This window comes from Uranotaenia lowii, chromosome 3 (genome assembly GCF_029784155.1).
Source record: "Uranotaenia lowii strain MFRU-FL chromosome 3, ASM2978415v1, whole genome shotgun sequence".
Classification (NCBI taxonomy): domain Eukaryota; kingdom Metazoa; phylum Arthropoda; class Insecta; order Diptera; family Culicidae; genus Uranotaenia; species Uranotaenia lowii.
The window spans coordinates 16,323,585-16,344,291 of NC_073693.1; the positions used below are offsets into that span (position 1 = coordinate 16,323,585).

The 20,707-nt window shown below is 30.2% G+C and overlaps 1 protein-coding gene across 6 annotated transcripts in view; it reads right to left on the reverse strand.

Moving 5' to 3' along the window:
- Positions 1-20,707, reverse strand: part of LOC129751644 (rho guanine nucleotide exchange factor 18) — a 312,534-nt gene that overhangs the window by 116,005 nt on the left and 175,822 nt on the right. The window lies entirely within an intron of this gene.

The window sequence follows — 20,707 nt, forward strand, 5'->3', positions numbered from 1 at the left end:
TACTAGGTTGACAAAATTCGATGAATTTATTCAATTTTCAATGCGAAGTTTATTTTTTTATTATTTTGTACCGTTCAATGGGGTGTATAACAACCGATTCGACTTTCCAGCCAACTTTTTTAGTTTTTCTTTACACTTAGTCCCAGTTTAAAAATTCAAGTTTTGTCTAAAAATGTTCAATCTCACAATTTTGTAGATAATTCCAAGTCTAAATCAGAAAATCTGATTCTCAAACGGAAGCAAACAAGAATTTGCATTAAAGTAAGCAGGAAACTCACGTTTCAAAATAGATTTTATAATTTTCTGTCAGATGCTAATAATACTGCTTACGAAATTTGGGAAAATCTTTAAGCAAGAAACCTAGTATTTCACATTTTTATTTATCATAGTTGTTTTTAAGTGTTAGGAATTCTGGGAAATTTCAAACAAATAAAAAGTTTGAAAAACAGCTATCTTTGAAAATTCTTCTAACGTTCTTTGTTTAATATTTTGAGAATTTCAAGATGCCAAAATGTGTCAAACTAACTACGTCAACTTTCAAATCCATTTTTCAAAATTTATTAACTGTGACTAAAACAATTTCGACGGTTCATTGATTAAAAAGTACGGTTTTCACACAACTTTTTAACATTTTTTGTGGTCATATGCAAGAAATTATATCCGTGTGCGCAAGGTATAGCTTCTAAATTCAGCTTTCTGAAACACTAAGTGATTTTTTTTTATCATTTCGTAGCTGATCTACAAGTTTTTTTCAAACCAGTTTTTTTTAATTTTTATTTCTTAGACTTCGAACAACGGGTAACTGAAGTATTATAGCTAAACATTAAAAAAAACCTTTTTGAGTTACACTACGGAGTTTTGAAACTATAATTTTTTTGAAAATCGGTTGAGAAACAAGAGAGATGTGGTGGTTTTAGTCAGGAGTACCAAATTGACACTTTTCTGGGACGGATGAATAGTACCTACTTTGAAATAGCGAAGTAGGCTATTTCGACCTCTTCAACTGTGGTGGTTAAATGCTCCAAATTTATCTAAAAATCTTATTTTTTTAAAGAACTGATGAGCAACAAAATTATGAAAAATATGAGCTGATGCACTAAAGCATGGAATCCATGCCATGGATCATCTTAAATCTGGACGCATTTTAAAAAAGTCTATGTCGGAGCTATGTAAATGAAATAAAAACGTTTTGCACTCAAAATGTAGGGTTTGTATTGCACTTTGAAGGAAAAATAATTAAAATTATTCAGATGTTGTTTTGATGCATTTTCGAACTTTTCGTCGAGTACCTCTCATCAAAGTTTGGACACCTTATTCGCTGACCTCAGCGGCCAGTTTGTTTCACAATCTCTTCATCTCTGTTGCATTTCAGCCGTCCTATGATTCTTTTTCATCTTCTGCTTGACAATTGCCACAAATTTTTCGATAGCGCGGAATTGAGTACTACTGTAGTACCTCTTTGTTATAGTGGCAGCTTGCCAAATCTGGGAAAACTGTACTGATACTTTGTGAGATCTTATGTACGGAAAAAAACGTTTTTCAGGAACTCCTCTTTGTACATTTCGGAGTCCATGGTCTTGTATTTCACAAAAAAACCGAGGTTTTTCGTCCGCAGCTGCAAATACCTTGCCAGATCAAAACGAATTTGAAGTTGACGGGGACATCACACCGACCAGTGGCTTTGTAAAATTTTTGGCCAGGAAGCCGCCCAAAATCCATCTTCACGTACGTTTCGTCATCCATGAGGATGCATCCGTCGTACTTCGTTAGAACCTTGTTGTATTACTTCCGGGCCCGTCCTTTGACTTCTACATTCTTCTTCAATGTACCGGACATTACTTAATTACTTAGTGGCCCGATAGGATCGTATTCCTTCGCGCAGATGAATCCTTCTGACGGTGCACTGGTCGGCATTGAATTTCTTGGCGATGTCATAGTTCGACTGCCCTGGATTTGCCTTGATCGTTCTCAACACCTTCAAATGCAGTTTTCGATCCTTTGTTCTACTATGACGCTTGGTATGAACCTGCCGATCGATAGTATGCATCTCTCAGAAACGTTCGAGAACGCTTTTTAACGATTGCGTGATTTTTGCACCGGTGTTTGTGTGTTTGTGATTGTGTAGAACGATGTCTCTATTTGGCTTTTCACATTAGGTCTTTAGTTTTCAAAATGGCGTCCAAGCAAGAGAAGCTACGAATCAGAATTTTGTACATGCGTCGTGATAATCCAAACTATACGCATACAGCAATAGCAAAATCGTTGAATGTGGCGAAATCAACCGTTACCCCCGTCACCTTAGTTATAAATGTGTTCGGGGAACGTATTTCGACAACTACACTCAGAAAAATACTATTTTGTATATCATAATAGTCTATTATGAAGTGGCGCCATAACAAAAATCTTTTAAATTCATAAGATTGTCATATAAAGCGAATGAATTCTTCAGATGAACAGCTGCTTCGATGAGAGGTTGTTGCTTTTCATGAGAGGGTCTTATGGAAACAGAAAATTTCACGTTTGATGAGAAAATATCAAGATAATTAATGTCTAAAACGTTCACTTAATTTTCTTGGTAAATTGAATATTACTTAATGATCACCATAAGCAGCACACGCCCGGTCCCAACAATCATTCTGCCGCACCCGGTCCATTGAACTTATCGCTTTTAGCCTATCAAAAGGCTGAAAAGTTAACAAAAAAAATGTGTTTTAGTTAACAAATAATTTGAACGTTTACAAAAAATAAACTTACCATTTAGAAAAACGAAATCACTTTTAACTTCAAGAAAAACTAATAGCCAGTTGTGGTGCTTGGTATGACGTTGAAAAAATGACTGATGGAATGAATGTGTTCATTATTTTTTCACAATACCGCTTCTTCAATTTTTTATGAGAACTTAAAATGAAAATTTAAAGAATTTCATAAAACTCTTATGGAAAATTATTTTGGACGCAAAAAGCGGTTCATAATACGTGTCTTACGAGATTTATAATACGATTTCCTCTGAGTGTAGAAAGCCGGGATCTGGGGGAAATCGGAAACCGGGAGCCGCAGTGACGAACCGAAGAGTGGCTAGCACTTCCAAGTTAAACTCAAATCTCTCCGTTCGAGATGTCGCCAATAAGTTGGAAATATCGTCTACAATCAGGCATGAAGCTTAAAAACCATCGGAACTATCGACTTATGCATAAGAAGGAAGTGACTGCTAATCGCAATGAAAAAAAAACCTTACGGCAAAAACAGGCTCTCGGAAACTGTATACGACATTGTTGACAAAGTTTGATTGCGTGGTAATGGACGACGAAACCCGGCCAAGGCAGACTTCGAACAGCTTCCGGGACAAGAGCATTTTACAGCAACCGAAAGGGGAAAGGTGGCAGACATTTTCAAGCATATTAAACTATCAAAGTTTGCTAAGAAATATCTCGTTTGGGCAGCTATTTGTCCCAGTTGCTTGAAAAGCTACATTTTTGTTGCAACCGGAAGGAAATTAACGTGAAAGAGTGTCTTCAAAAGCGTTCGCTGCCTTTCCTGAAGAAACATGACTTGTCTGTGCAGTTTTAGCCGGATTATGTTTGCATCCTGCCATTATGAAAAAAAGGCCTCGGAGTAGTGGTATGCCGCTAACAACATACAGGTTGTGCCCAAGGATGAGAACCCTCCCAACACACCAGAACTTTGCCCAATCGGAAAATATTGGGCGATAGTTAAGCAGAACCTTAAGAAGACTTAAAAAATTATTAGCAGCGAGTAGCAGTTCAAAGCAAACTGGTGTTCTGCGGCAAAGAAAGTGGATAAGGTGACTGTACAAAATCTGATGGCAGACGTCAAACGAAAGGCTTGCTAATTTTGACTAGGTTAACTGGAAATCTTAACTGTGCATCTTTCCGTCTTTTATACATATTGATCTTCAAAATGAAAGATACCTTAATTTTTTTAATAAACAAATACTCGATTAACACGCAATTTAGTCTGACTACTTTTTGATCCGAACACCCTTGATTTTCTCACTCTGAATTTAATTTGCGCTTTTAAGTTTACCGCAAATACGGATTAAAAAATCCGGAAAATAAATAATGGGCCTTCTGTAAACTGCTATTCTGAGCAATGGGCAAAAACCGATCAAATAGATATAAAAATTTTAATTTTCTAGTAAAATTTTTATTGTAGTTATTCAAGATTTTTTCAATTTATTTCAGTCATTAGGATGCCGAGCTTTTATAAATCATGAATTAGATGAGGAATAGAAAATTGTCGTGAAAAAATATCCCATTTTATTTACCAATGACGATAATATACGAAATTAAAAGCAGCCGTTATTCAACCATTAAAAAACTATTATGTTTTCTAAAAATTACTGATATAATTTTAAATAAATTTTTCGTCTAGTAAAAGTGTATGGAATTTAAAAGGATAGCTTGAACGGAATTCTATAAACCTACAAAGTTAGTTGCAGTTCTATTTTCCAGAAGTTCGGGGAGGTGAATTCGGTGCTTTTTGAGCACAGGAGAAGCGGAAATTCATATTTAGGGGAGATGAGGGCATAACGAGCACCCAGGGCATAATGGGCCATGGCCGTAGGAACGGGGGGGGTTTTGGGGGTTAAACCCCCCCCCCCATGAGGGTCCAAAAAAGCAAGTGAGGTATTATACTCTACACTCAAAATTTTGAAATCATAATCAAATTATAATAATAGCGAGAAGTTTTTCAAAAGTAACAATCTAGACTAAAACCCAAAGCCAAAACCTCAAAAACCCATCCCAAGTTCAAAATTCAGCTACAGTTTCTCAAAACTTTCTCACTTGTTCAAAGGTTGCCAGAACTTTTTCATCACGTATTAGGGCCAGATAAATCCGGGCTAATTTATATAAAAACCTTGCCAAATCCGGGTAATTGATTGAAAAAATTGTCGACCAAAATCCGAGCAATATCCGGGTAATTTTGGACAAAACCCAGGAATTACTTATCAAAAATCAAGAAAAAAAAAGATGAATAAACCAAAAATTTGGACGCATAAATGGAAAAAATTCAAACACAATTTGTTTTTTTTTATTTGATTTGAGAATGAGATTTGAGCCGGGCAAAATCCGGACTTTTCTAATGAAATCCGGGCAACCGGGTCGAACCGGACTTTTCCCTAATTTTATATTGGGCTTGTGATATAGCTCAGTTGGCAAGTCTGTTGTCTTCTGAGCCGATGTCCGCGAGTTCGAGCCCAAGAGCAAACATCGAACACAGTTGTACCGGATAAGTTTTTCAATAATGATCCGCCAACTGCACCGTTGATAAAGTCGCGAATGCCATAAAGATGGTAAAACGACTATAATCGAAACAAAACAAAAAACCTAATTTTATATTAATCATCCAGGCCAACCCGATTAAAATCGGCCAAACTGGAAACCTTATCTTGGAATTCAGATCTGAATACTAAATTTTAAATTAAACCCATTTTCCATTTTTGAGGTTCTGGTTTCATATCCCCACAGCCAAAATTGCATTTCTACATATTTTCGTTTTTTGGATTCTGTATCAATTTTAGGATTCTTGATTTTCAGTTCGAATAATCACAAGAAATTGGGAATGAAAAGCTGTTTTTGAATCCTGGTCAAATTTGGTTTTGCATTTCATATCAAATTTGAATCATGTTTTCGAAAATCGTATGCATTTTCTATGTTTAGATAAAAGATTTCCGAATATGAAAAAAAATTGTTTTACATTCAAATTTGAAGTTTTTAAAGCTCTTAAGTGGAGATCCGAAATTGAAAACTTAGATTAAAATTCATCATTTGAAATTCACCTTCTAATTCAAATTCACAAAACAGATTAAAAACAAATAATTGAAATAATGAATGAAGATTAAATCAACTCAACAGAATTTAAATAAAAGATTCACGAATGAGTGCTTTTAAAATGGCTTACAAAATTCTGATCTGTAATTAAGATTCGTAAAACGTATGTTTTGTACATTTCAGAAATCGTATAGAAATTCGGAAAGAGATTCAAAGTTCAATTTTTGAAATCAGGTTCAGAATTCAGGTTCAAAATTTAGAAAAAGATTTAGCTTGTGAATGAGTTTTTCAATCATCTAAAAATCACAATTATAATGTTTATTTTTTTGTTTTGATCACCGCACTTCCTAATGATCCTTTTGCTTCCTTTTCTTTTTTAGTAACGATCACCGAGAAACATCAATAAAAAAAGATCGTAAATTTAAGGTGGAAATTGAGTTAATTTTCTAAGTTTTGTTTTATGCAATATATCTCAAATAATATTTAAAAAAAAACCATCCACACGATTTTCATAATGGGATTGATTCTTTATGAAAAATATTTGCTGTTAAAGAAATGTGTACCTGATCTTCACGTAAAATATTTGCACAAAATTTTATATTTTCCCGGTGTATTTCAATATTTTCACGGTGTATTTTTTAACATTATTAATATTGCAGTTTTTAAAAGCCAAGTTTCAAAATTAAAACATAATTTAAGTTAAAGTTTACATCAAGCAAATTTGATCCGATTTTTTTTTATCTTTTACTGTCTGTTGGGAAAATTTGATTTATTTTCATCAAAAAATAGAAACTTGGAACTTGCAAAAGAGTTTGGAAGATTGGGCTTGTTTGAGTTGATCATATTTTTTTTAATGGCAAGCTTCTTAAAAAAGAGCTTATTTTATGCTTAAATCAAATAACTTTGATCTACCAGACCCTTGAACAAATTCAAACATTTTACCCATTGTGGAAAGCAATTCCATATTTTGTTTCTAAGAGTCTTATTATAAAAATTTAGCTCACCTTTTAGGCTAAGGACCACTTTTTTTAAATTTGATACGAAAACTATTAACGAGTACTTGAAAATAAATAATCATATAGATACAAACATAATTTCTTTGAATTTTTGTTTGTATTCGTTAATTGTGGGAAAAAAATTATAGGTAAAAGTCAGTCACTAAAACCCCCCCCCATGAGTCGGTTCTTCCTACGGCCCTGTAATGGGCACTCCTTTTTTCTACATAAGTACGTATTTTCTTAAACAAATTTTCATAAGAACTTGTTTTGTACTACCTATAGTATTAATTTTTCACTAAAAAAGAAATATCCTTTTCATCTTTACAGAAATATTAAATAATAACCAGCTACGTTCTCAAGTGACGAAAATATTATAATTTTTGAGCACCACCAAATAAGCTTTTATGACCTTTAAGTCATCTTGATTTGAAATGTACGCACTGCAGCATCATAAAATTTTTAATTTTTCACTTTAATGTGCATGTGTTAATTCTTTGAATTTTACAAAAAGACCTAGATTATTTTGTTACTGCTTGTTTGATGAATCTAAGCCTCACCGTTTAGTGCAAAATGCATCGATCATGAATGATAAATGAAAAAAAATCACCTTGACCTTAAATCGAACTCGAGTCTACTGATAACTTCTCCGACACCTTACCAATAGGCCAAATCGTCAGATGAAACAAGTCAAGCTGTAGCTCTATTATTCAGTTGACTTCATCGAGTCGAATACGCTGCTAGATTCCCCGGCAGAAAACGCTCATCTTGCCCCCTTGCGCTCATCAATCGCACCCCGAAAAATGGTGCTTATACTGCCACAGGGGGGTTCTCATTATGCCCCTACAGTGGCAGTGACTGGTTTTCAGCTTTCGGCAAAAAATTTAAAATCCATTTTTGAACGTTTTTATCTACTTTTTCAAGTTTCATCCAATTAGGCAATAGACTATTTGAGTTTCTGAACACGAAACAATGATGTAATTCACATATTATAGCTGTTCTCTATGGTTAAATGAGCGTTTTCCCTAAGGTGACAATTATGCCCTTATCTCCCCTACCTTCTAAAAAAGAAAATTGTCGTTAAAAAATATCCCATTTTATTTTTCATGGTAAATGGCGATAATATTCGAAATTATTAATAGTCGTTATTCAACCCTTAAAAAACTGTTGTTTTATAAAAATTGCTAATCAAACTGATACACTTTTAAATAACGTTTTCATCCTATAAAAGTGTATGGAATTTGAAAGGATAGCTTGAACGGGATTCTATAAACCTACAGAGTTAGTAGCAGTTCTATTTTCCAGAAGTTCGGGGAGGTAAATTCGGTCCTTTTTGTGCCCAGGAGAAGCGGAAATACTTATGAGTCATTTTTTCACCGAAAAACATTCTATTGTTGACATTTCGGTCGATTGCAAGATTTACTTTTGTAAAACGATTGTCCGACTGAGTAACTTTTGTGAAAATTTTATTGTCTACAGAAGGTTTTGTTTCCTATAAATGGTTTATGGACGCCATAATAAGTTATTTATTTGCCTGTTTATAACCTAAACGACTTGTAATGACCATATAAGAACACGAATTCTACGAATAAATTTCAAAGGGCTTTTAAAGATCGAAACAGGTTTAGAAATGTCATTTTAGAGAACATTAGCATATCGATTAACTTTTTCAAATATATTAATGTTTTATAAGGCTATCAATAGGCCAAATAAAAATAAATCAGAAAAATTTATTATTCTTATATAAATTGGACATATGATAAGCGACTTTTCGCTTCCGTCACCTATTGTTAGTGTAAGAGAATTGATGGTGAAGAAAATGAAATGGCAAGAAAGAAGGCAAAAAAAAGGTGTTCAGTGAAAATAAAATTCAACAGAATAAGGAAATTGGGCACAGTGGCTAAAAGAATAGCTCAGGAAAGAATTTGCCAATTGAATGAGATGCCAAAAAAAGAGCAAAAATATGTGAAGAGGAAACATGAGTGAATGTGGGGTAAGTAATGAAGTGCGGCAACGAGGTAAGATGTAAAAAGTCAATGTAACTTGTAAATAAACAAATGCCTGAATAATAGAGTGATCTATCATCTGCAATCAGCCGGGTATATACACGGTTGCTGGAATACCTGTAGTAAATTTATTAAATGCATATTTAATATATTTTCGACTAGTTTTGGAGATGATATGAACATTCATTCAGAATACACTTAAACAGCGACACGAAAACATTCACACACAACAGATATCACGAAGCCATGGTGCCGGGTATGAAAACTTCTAAGGTAAGCAGAGGTGTTCATACTTTGGTAAAACTGCCGTGAATCCGTGCACCCCTGGTGGATTTTCTACATACATACATACATTAAAATGAATCTATCATTTTTGATATTTATTTTCAAATATTTTGTTTCGCAATTTTTTAATACTTCAAAAATTGTTTATTTTAGATAAGATGGAAATAAATATGGCTATGATACTGATTAAGGTCGGTTACAGCTAAAGGTAAGCTTAGTGTGTCTTGAGGTAAGTTGGGTATACAGGTGAGGTTATTCTGTTGTATAACTATTTCATTAATTGATTATATGATATAAGAACGTTCAATCAGTTGCCAGCTGGGCAGGTATCTACACGCATGCGGAATACCTGTCGAAGATTCATAGCACTGAGAATGTTATGAATTTTATACGGTTGCGAAACTGTTTGCTCGTTCTACAAATAAGACATACACACACACGAAATTCATTCATTACATGACAGTTCACACGAAGCCATGGTGTCGGGTATGTGCTAATTTGCATTGAAGATTGGCCGAACTTATAATCTAAAGAATGCAATTTAGCGCATACGTTGGCGAAACTGCGGTGAATCCGTGCACCCATGGTGGATTATCTACATACATACATACATAAATTGGACATATGATAAGCGTTAGATATCCTGGAGACGACTTGTAAAAAAGGTTGTCAATTAATGGTTTTTAAAACAATAAAAGTATAATACCTTCGTTTATAAGCAATCGTAAAAGAATTATAAAACCAAACTGGATTTTAAGTGTTACTTGGGAAATTTTATTATACACTATCTAAGATGAAAGATAAATAAAAATGAATGATAAGCGAAAAATGACAGATCAAGCAATTAAACAAGTTTAAAATAAGATTCTTGTTGAACGTGACCTTCATTACATATGCAAGAAACCGAGCATGCGATCATTCAAAACTATTTGCATAAGCTCCAATGGGCAAATTGTGCTCATTAAAGTCGGCTTAAGCTAAATCGGATATATTATAGATTGTCTTGAAGTTCTAGAACTTGTTGAAAAGCTTACCCCTATTTCTAGATTGATTGACGACCAACATCACCCGTTGACGACGACGATTATTGCAACGACAAACGTTTTGAGTCACCGGGTGACTTCAACGGCCGATGTTTGCTGCATCCAATTAAAAGCGACGAACCTCCACAAACCGGATAAATAGATTGGTTCTTCTAGAAAAATGGTAATGCATTTTGAATATTCCTAACGGTCGTGAAAAACAATCTTGGGGCCAGCATAATTCAACCCAAGAAACCCATTCAAGGTCGTCCGGTTCAACCCCTGCACCGTTTTTATTTTTAAAAGAGAGCAACATGGACAGACAGAACCTTTAAAATGCAATAAGGCTAAGTGGTGGATAGCTTGGCAGTTGCTTGTGGTAAGACTTGGTAGGTAAGTACGGGTAATTCCATCGGCAGACTCAAAAAAAGTGGCATTCACAACCCCCGAAAAAAAACTCGCGCTCACAAGATGGTACGGTACAATTAAGGGGCTGCAAATGGGCGAAAAGTACGACATCGATCGTCAGAGGTCAGTCGAGGCTCGATTTTGTTGGCGGTTTTTTTTTCTTCGAATTTTGAAGGAAAAAAAACGGCCAAGCAGTTTGGAGGTTGCTTTATCGCTCTTTTATTTGGCCAATTAACCTCTGCGGTGAACTTCTGCCTGTCGAGCTAGTCAGTTGAGTGTGGGTCAGTCGAAGACTTCACATTTTACGATGCGTCGAGTGCATCATACATCTTACCCAAATGTGTACTTGTTTTGACACAGTTTTTCTTTTTTTATATAGATAGTTAGGTAGCTCTTCAATGGGATCAACTGGAAGCTTCTAAAAGGACTGTAAAAATTTCATCACTCACGGCGGTGTCAAATAAACTTCTTTATGGACTAGTTGAAAGTTCAACTTTTATTGGTACATCGTTTGTTTATGTAACATGAACGAACCATTTCAGTTAGAGACGTACAAAACAAATCGAAACACGCAACATCCCCAGAAAATCGCATATCATATGCACCTTCATGAATAAAATAATTTTTATTCAAATTCTAAAATACAAAATCCCTTTTTAAAAATTTTGTTTTTCGAAATCTAGATTAATTTTTAAAACTGAACTCTAATATTTTGGGTTCCTCGATGATTATTCATTAACTTTTCTTCCTTTCCAAAACTCACTAATAAGGAAAGGTCGGCGAAACCAAAGATCACGCATAGCCACAGTTCTTCGTTTGGTCTACTTTTTTCCAACTAAGCAAAGCACAAGTCTTCTTTCAACATTTACAATTTAAAAGCTGAATCTTCATTTTTGTTGTTGTTTTTTCAATCCACAACAGTCTCTCGAACGATCTTTGGAACCAAAATTTTGTAATGCCATTTTCAGAGAAGCCGTGCGGCAAATGTGCAACGACAACCCTCTTTGACGTGCTTCTGTCGCCGGTTTTTTCTTTTTTTTCGTAGTTATTGATTCTCCTCACTAGGCGCTCTAGAGTTCTTCCAGTCAGTCATTTCGGTAAAACACTTTGTTTGGACTAAAGTTCAAGCCCCCCATTGAGGATAAACAGTGGGATAATGGAAGAAAAAATCGCTCTTGGAAAATGTGACATGGCGACCGTAAAAAAACTCATTTTAACATATTATCAAGTCAGTCATTGATAATCTTACGTTAAAAAGCGAAAAATTTACTTTAAGAAAAATAAAAAGCCAAAATGACCCATTGTTTAAAAAATTTAAATCAAAATGTAAAACTTTCAAAAATCAGTGTACAAAAATTTGAAAGCCAAGAATTCAAAAGTCTTAAGTCAAAAACTCAAAAAGACAAAACTCAAAAACTAGAAAAGAAGTTAAAAAGTAGAAAATTAAAAAAAAGTTAAAGGTCAAAACTTAAAAAGTAAAATCGTCAAAAAGTCAAAGAGTAAAGTAAAGCAAATCGAGAATCAAAAGTCAAAAAGTTAAAGTGTTAAGAGGAAAAAAGTAAAAACGCTTTGAAGCCAAAACGTTTAAAAAATTATAAAATAAAAATTCTAAACGTCAAACAATTCAAAAGTAAAAAAATTAGGTAATCAAAAAGTCAAAAAAATAAGATGAAAAAAGTAAAAACGCTTCGAAGTCAAAACGTTTGAAAACTAAAAATACACAACGTCAAAAAGTCAAAAAGTCCAAAAATCAAAAAGTCAAAATTCAAATAGTCAAAAACTCAAGCAAAGAGTCAAAAAGTCAAAGGTCAAAAAATCAAAAAGTCAAAAACTCGAAAAGCCAAGAAGTCAAAAAGTAAAAAATAAAAACAAAAATTCAAAAAGTAAAACTTCAAAAAGTCAAAATGTCAAAAATCCAAAAAGTCAAAAATTATATTTTCAATAAGTTTTAACTTTTAACTTAGGAAAAAATTAAAACGCTTTGAAGTCAAAACTTTTAAAAAATTGAAAGAAACAACGTTAAAAAGTCAAGAACTCAAACAGTCAAAAAGTCAAAAAGTCAAAAAGTCAAAAAGTCAAAAAGTCAAAAAGTCAAAAAGTCAAAAAGTCAAAAAGTCAAAAAGTCAAAAAGTCAAAAAGACACAAAGCCAAAAAGGCAAAAATTCAAAGTCAAGTAGTCAAATAGTAAAAAAGTCAAAAAGTCAAAAAGTCAAAAAGCCAAAAAATCAAAAAGTTAAAAAGTCAAAAAGTCAAAAATCAAAAAGGCAAAAAGTCAAAAAGTCAAAAAGTCAAAAGGTCAAAAGGTCAAAAAGTCAAAAAGTCAAAAAGTCAAAAAGTCAAAAAGTCAAAAGTCACATAGTCAAAAAATTAAAAAGTCAAAAAGTCAAAAAGTCAAGTAGTCAAATAGTAAAAAAGTCAAACAGTCAAAAAGTCAAAAAGTCAAAAAGCCAAAAAATCAAAAAGTTAAAAAGTCAAAAAGTCAAAAAGTCAAAAAGTCAAAAAGTCAAAAACTCAAAAAGTCAAAAAGTCAAAAAGTCAAAAAGTCAAAAAGTCAAAAAGTCAAAAAGTCAAAGAGTCAAAAAGTCAAAAAGTCAAAAAGCCAAAAATTCAAAAGGTCAAAAAGTCAAAAAGTCAAAACGTCAAAAATTCAAAAAGTCAAAAAGTCAAAACGTCAAAAAGTCAAAACGTCAAAAAATCAAAAAGTCAAACAGTAAAAAAGTAAAAAAGTCAAAAAGTCAAAAAGTCAAAAAGTCAAAAAGTCAAAAAGTCAAAAAGTCAAAAAGTCAAAAAATCAAGTAGTCAAATAGTAAAAAAGTCAAACAGTCAAAAAGTCAAAAAGTCAAAAAGCCAAAAAGTCAAAACATCAAAAAGTCAAAAAGTCAAAAAGTCAAAAAGTCAAAAAGTCAAAAAGTAAAAAAGGCAAAAAGTCAAAAAGTCAAAAATTCAAAAAGTCAAAAAGTCAAAAAGTCAAAATGTCAAAATGTAAAAAATTCAAAAAATCCAAAATTCAATAAAATTAAGAAGAAAAAAGTTAAAAAGCTTTGAAGTTAAAACGTAATAAAAAATCCACAAGTCAAAAAGTAAAAAATGAAAAACGACAAAAAATAAAAAAAATCAAAATGTCAAAAAGGAGTCAAAAAGTGAAAAGTCAAACAGTCAAAAAAACAAAAGGTCATAAAAAATCGTAAAATCAAAAAGTAAAAAAGTCAAAAAGTCAAAAAGTCAATTAGTCAAAAAGTAAAAAAAATCAAAAAATCAAAAGTTACAAAGTCAAGGTCAAAAACTCTTAAGTCAAAGATCAAAAAGTCAAAAGATCAAAAAGTCAAAGAGTCAAAAAGCTAAAAAGCTAAAAAGTTCAAAAGTTAAAAAAGTCAAAAAGTAAAAACGTCAAAAAGCCAAAAATTAAAAATAGTCAAAAGTAGACAAATAAAAATTCAAAGGTCAAAATGTCAAAAAGTCCAAAAATCAAAAATTCAAAAAGCAAGAGTCTTTTTCAAGAAAGAAATAGTCAAAAAATCAAAAAGTCAAAAAAAAGTCCACAAATTAAAAAACTAAAAAAGTCAAAATGTCAAAGGTCAAAAAGTCAAAAAGTCAAAAAGTCAAAAAGTCAAAAAGTCAAAAAGTCAAAAAGTCAAAAAGTCAAAAAGTCAAAAAGTCAAAAAGTCAAAAAGTCAAAAAATTAAAAAGTCAAAAAGTCAGAAAGTCAGAAAGTCAAAAAGTCAAAACGTCAAAAAATCAAAAAGTAAAAAAGTCAAAAAGTCAAAAAGTCAAAAAGTCAAAAAGTCAAAAGTCAAAAATTCAAAAAGTCAAAAAGTCAAACAGTCAAAAAGTCAAAACGTCAAAAAGTCAAAACGACAAAAATTCAAAAAATTAAAAAACAAAAAGTCAGAAAGTCAAAAAGTCAAAAAGTCAAAAAGTCAAAAAGTCAAAAAGTCAAAAAGTCAATAAGTCAAAAAGTCAAAAAGTCATAAAGTCAAAAAGTCAAAAACAAAAATCCAAAAAGTCAAAAAGTCAAAAAGTCAAAGAGTCAAAAAGTCAAAAATTCAAAAGTCAAAACGTCAAGGTTAGAGTCTAAATGTGAAAATGTCAAAAAGTTTAAGACAAAAAGTCAAAAAGTCAAAATGTCAAAAAGTCAAAAAGTCAAAAAGTCAAAAAGCCACAAAGTCACAAAGTCAAAAAGTCAAAAAAGTCAAAAAAGTCAAAATTTCAAAAAGTGTAAAAGTTAAAATTTCAAAAAGTCAAAAAGTCAAAAACAAAAATCCAAAAAGTCAAAAAGTCATAAAGTCAAAAAGTCAAAAAGTCAAAGAGTCAAAAAGTTAAAAATCAAAAGTCGAAAATTCAAAAAGTCTAAAAGTCAGAAAGTCAAGAAGTCAAAATTTCAAAAAGTCAAAAGGTCAAAAGGTCAAAAAGTCAAAAAGTTATACAGTCAAAATATCAAAAAGTCAAAACGTCAAGAAGTCAAAAAGTCAAAAAGTTAAAAAGTCAAACCTTCAAAAAGTCAAAAAGTCAAACCTTCAAAAAGTCAAAAAGTCAAAATGTCAAAAAGTCAAAAAGTCAAAAAGTCAAAAAGTCAAAAAGTCAAAAAGTCAAAAAGTCAAAAAGTCAAAAAGTCAAAAAGTCAAAAAGTCAAAAAGTCAAAAAGTCAAAAAGTCAAAACGTCAAAACGTCAAAAAGTCAAAACGTCAAAACGTCAAAACGTCAAAAAGTCAAAAAGTCAAAAAAAGTCAAAAAGTCAACAATGTAAAAAGTTAAAAATGTAAAAATGTAAAAATGTAAAAATGTAAAAATGTAAAAATGTAAAAATGTAAAAATGTAAAAATGTAAAAATGTAAAAAAGTAAAAATGTAAAAATGTAAAAATGTAAAAATGTAAAAATGTAAAAATGTAAAAATGTAAAAATGTAAAAATGTAAAAATGTAAAAATGTAAAAATGTAAAAATGTAAAAATGTAAAAATGTAAAAATGTAAAAATGTAAAAATGTAAAAATGTAAAAATGTAAAAATGTAAAAATGTAAAAATGTAAAAATGTAAAAATGTAAAAATGTAAAAATGTAAAAATGTAAAAATGTAAAAATGTAAAAATGTAAAAATGTAAAAATGTAAAAATGTAAAAATGTAAAAATGTAAAAATGTAAAAATGTAAAAATGTAAAAATGTAAAAATGTAAAAATGTAAAAATGTAAAAATGTAAAAATGTAAAAATGTAAAAATGTAAAAATGTAAAAATGTAAAAATGTAAAAATGTAAAAATGTAAAAATGTAAAAATGTAAAAATGTAAAAATGTAAAAATGTAAAAATGTAAAAATGTAAAAATGTAAAAATGTAAAAATGTAAAAATGTAAAAATGTAAAAATGTAAAAATGTAAAAATGTAAAAATGTAAAAATGTAAAAATGTAAAAATGTAAAAATGTAAAAATGTAAAAATGTAAAAATGTAAAAATGTAAAAATGTAAAAATGTAAAAATGTAAAAATGTAAAAATGTAAAAATGTAAAAATGTAAAAATGTAAAAATGTAAAAATGTAAAAATGTAAAAATGTAAAAATGTAAAAATGTAAAAATGTAAAAATGTAAAAATGTAAAAATGTAAAAATGTAAAAATGTAAAAATGTAAAAATGTAAAAATGTAAAAATGTAAAAATGTAAAAATGTAAAAATGTAAAAATGTAAAAATGTAAAAATGTAAAAATGTAAAAATGTAAAAATGTAAAAATGTAAAAATGTAAAAATGTAAAAATGTAAAAATGTAAAAATGTAAAAATGTAAAAATGTAAAAATGTAAAAATGTAAAAATGTAAAAATGTAAAAATGTAAAAATGTAAAAATGTAAAAATGTAAAAATGTAAAAATGTAAAAATGTAAAAATGTAAAAATGTAAAAATGTAACAATGTGAAAATGTAAAAATGTAAAAATGTAAAAATGTAAAAATGTAAAAATGTAAAAATGTAAAAATGTAAAAATGTAAAAATGTAAAAATGTAAAAATGTAAAAATGTAAAAATGTAAAAATGTAAAAATGTAAAAATGCAAAAATATAAAAATGTAAAAATGTAAAAATGTAAAAATGTAAAAATGTAAAAATGTAAAAATGTAAAAATGTGTAAATGTAAAAATCGTCAAAAAATTAAAATGCAGCAATGACAAAAAATCAAAACGTCCCACTGTGTGACTTTTCAAACGGTACATCAAAGATTGGATTGTTTGTATTTTTCGGAACCTTCGGAAGGTAAGCTTTGAAAGAGAAGAATCGAAAAATGAAGAAAAAAAAGACACACACGCACAAATTCGTTTTGCCGTCGTCAGGTGTTTCTGGCAGATAGAGGTCTAGGTCTAGGTCTAGGTCGAAGAAGATTGCAAAATCACCCCTCACATACCGCCCAAAATGAGAAGAAGATGGAAGAAAAAAAAGACTAGCAGCAATAGCTGCCGGGGTGCACTATGGTTTGAAATGTTTTTTTTTGTGTTTTAGGTTTTTTTTTCTTCTTTATCTTCAACTTGCATTCTCCGACGACCATCGAATCTCGTTTTACCCACAGAGCTTTGAGATCGAGAGTTTGGCTTTTTTTTATTCTTCTTCAATTTACGACTCAGATCATCTCTACTTACCTACCAGCTGGACTGATGGACAGCCATTTGTAGATTGTTTTGGATGATTTTTCTCGCGCTAAGTGTTTGAAGGTTGAACATTTAGTCAGTCTTTTTAGCTTTTGTTTTTTAAGCTAGATAGCCTTCCTCCCTACAGAAAGCTGTTACTTGTTTCTTGATTAATCTTGAGAGGCATCTTCGAAAAATTTTGTCCGATACCCTTGAAAATCCGCACATGGGAAATGCTATTCAGCGATTATTCGAGAAAGAATGAAAAAAAAAAACATGTTAATAGCAAAAGTCAATTGAGAAATGCCCGAATGCTAGCGTGCTCGAAGGAGGAGACCTTAAAACAGCACGATGACATTTTAATTTACACCTTTTATAGTGACGATGACTAGAAAAAAAAAATAACGAAGGCAGCAATAATACCGGACTAGATGACTTCTCGTCTGTATTTTGAGTTTAGTGCCCTCTAGTTGATGCGTGACATTTGTTATTGAAACTTAACCTGATCTTTTTTTTTAGGGCAGTGTATCACTTTGCCATTCTAAGGTTGTTATTTTCGAAGTTTGTCAGAAGGATCTGAAGAAGGAATTTGAAACTGTTCTTGTGATTTGGTCACGAAGGCAATCACCAAGTTTGATATTTTTGCCTTATTTTTGTTTAAATTTCGATCTAAGTTTTTTCTAAATTTTGTCCATTTCTGTCTCATTTTTGTCTACCTTTGCCTAATTTAAATCTCATTACTCTCTCATTTTTTTTGTTAACACATCGCGAACCAAATACGAGATTTCTCGTCAGAGTATTACTCTGATGAACACAACTCAAATTCCACTAATTCGATAGTGAAACTTTAGTGTACAAAATTCAACACAACAATTTAGATTACTCAAAAGAATCAACTAAATTCGTAGAATTTTCTCCAGTGGTTTCTGAGATATAGAATGCCGAATTTTCGTTTTTCTGGCTAAGATTTCTTCGCGATCCGTAATGTGTTAATTTGTGTCTCACGCTTTTCTCATTTCGTTTTATATTTGTTTTACACTTCATTTTCTTTTCATTTTTGCCCCATTTGTCTCATTCTTTCCATTTTAGATAAAACCAAAGTTTGTAATTTTTTTTTCGCTTTGTTTCATATTTATTCCAATTTTGTTCTATTTCTGTCCTAATTCTGTTCCATTTATGTCGAGTTTTTACCAACTTTTTTTCTGGATTTTGTCTCAACGTAGTATTTTTTTTATCTTACTTCTGTTATTTTTTTTTCTCAAGTTTGTCCTTATTTCAAAGTAGTCGAAGCTTCCTTTGAATTCAGCTACAGTACTGTAGCTGAATTCAAAGGAATCTTCGACTACTTTGAAATAATAGTTTCATTCAGCTAAGAGGTTCTTCAAACCTTTGATTATTAAGTTTGTCCTATTTTGTGTCTTACTTTTCTCGCATGTTCGTTTAAATTTTTCGTATTTTTGTCTCATTTTTATCTCATGTTCATCTCATTTTGGCTCGTTTATCTAAAATTTGTAACTTTTATCTTTTTATCCTCATGTGTCTCATTTGTGCGATTTGTTTTTTATGGCATTTATAATTTTATCATTCTTGACATTTTCGACATTCGACATTCTTGACATTCGTGACTTTTTGGTGATTTTTGTAATTTTTTTTTTTTCTAATTTTTGCACCTTAAGAAATTTTTGTCATTATTGCTATTTTTGTCATTTTTATCTTTTTTTCCTTTATTTTAAATTTAAACATTTTTATCATTTTTATCTTCTTTCTTGCTTTCCAATTTTTGTTTTTTTTTGTAATTTTTTGGCATTTTCGCGAAATTTATGATATTTTGAAAATTGTCATCTTTTGTTTTAGGGTTATTTTTGTCATTATTATCAATTGAGTATTTTTTGTCGTTTTTTTAATTGGCACTTTTACTACTCATGTCATATTTGCTATTTTTGTCATTTTTTGTGTTTTTAAAAATTTGAATTATCATTTTTGTCATACTTGAGAGTTTAGTCGTTTTTGTCACCATTTTCATCTTTTCAATTTTTGTCATGCTCATTTTTGCTATTTTTAACATTTTTTCGTACTTGTCATTTTTAACATTTTTGGAATTTCTGACAAGTTTGATATTTTTACTATTTCTGTCGTTCTTGATATTCCTGTAATTTTATTCATTCAATTTTGCCATTTTTGTCATATTTGTGATTTGACAGCTTTGTAATTATTTTTTATTTTTATCATTTTTATCTCATTATTGTTTGATTTTGCTTCGATTATCCAATTTTTGTAAATTTTGTCTTTTAATCCTCATTTGTCCCATTTTTGTGATTTTTGCCATTTCCGGTATTTACGTAATTTTTGTATTTTCTATGATTATTATAATTTATGTCATTTCTGTATTTTTTGTATCATATTTGTCATTCTTGACATTGACATTTTTTTTCTAATTTTTTGTCATTTAAGAATTTTTTTTCATCATTGCCATTTTGTCATTTTTAATTTTTTTAATTTTTTTTAATTTAAGACGTTTTTATCATTTTAATCATCTTTCTTGTTTTCAAACTTATATCCTTTAAGTCATGTTTATGGTATTTTTGCGAAATTTATATTATTTTGAAATTTGTGAACTTGTCGTCTTTTGTTTTAGGGTAATTTTTGTGATTTTTATCAAGAAAGTAGTTTTTTGGCGTTTTTAGTTCTTATGCCATGCTATTATATTCATTTTTATAATTTTGTCTTTTTTGTAATTTTTGTAATTTTTGTAATTTTTGTCATTTTTGTCATTTTTGTCATTTTTGTCATTTTAGTCATTTTAGTCATTTTAGTCATTTTAGTCATTTTAGTCATTTTAGTCATTTTTGTCATTTTTGTCATTTTTGTCATTTTTGTCATTTTTGTCATTTTTGTCATTTTTGTCATTTTTGTCATTTTTGTCATTTTTGTCATTTTTGTCATTTTTGTCATTTTTGTCCTTTTTGTCATTTTTGTCATTTTTGTCATTTTTGTCATTTTTGTCATTTTTGTCATTTTTGTCATTTTTGTCATTTTTGTCATTTTTGTCATTTTTGTCATTTTGTCATTTTTGTCATTTTTGTCATTTTTGTCATTTTTGTCATTTTTGTCATTTTTGTCATTTTTGTCATTTTTGTCATTTTTGTCATTTTTGTCATTTTTGTCATTTTTGTCATTTTTGTCATTTTTGTAATTTTTGTAATTTTTGTCATTTTTGTCATTTTTGTCATTTTTGTCATTTTTGTCATTTTTGTCATTTTTGTCATTTTTGTCATTTTGGTCATTTTTGTCATTTTTGTCATTTTTGTCATTTTTGTCATTTTTGTCATTTTTGTCATTTTTGTCATTTTTGTCATTTTTGTCATTTTTGTCATTTTTGTCATTTTTGTAATTTTTGTAATTTTTGTAATTTTTGTAATTTTTGTAATTTTTGTAATTTTTGTAATTTTTGTCATTTTTGTCATTTTTGTCATTTTTGTCATTTTTGTCATTTTTGTCATTTTTGTCATTTTTGTCATTTTTGTCATTTTTGTCATTTTTGTCATTTTTGTCATTTTTGTCATTTTTGTCATTTTTGTCATTTTTGTCATTTTTGTCATTTTT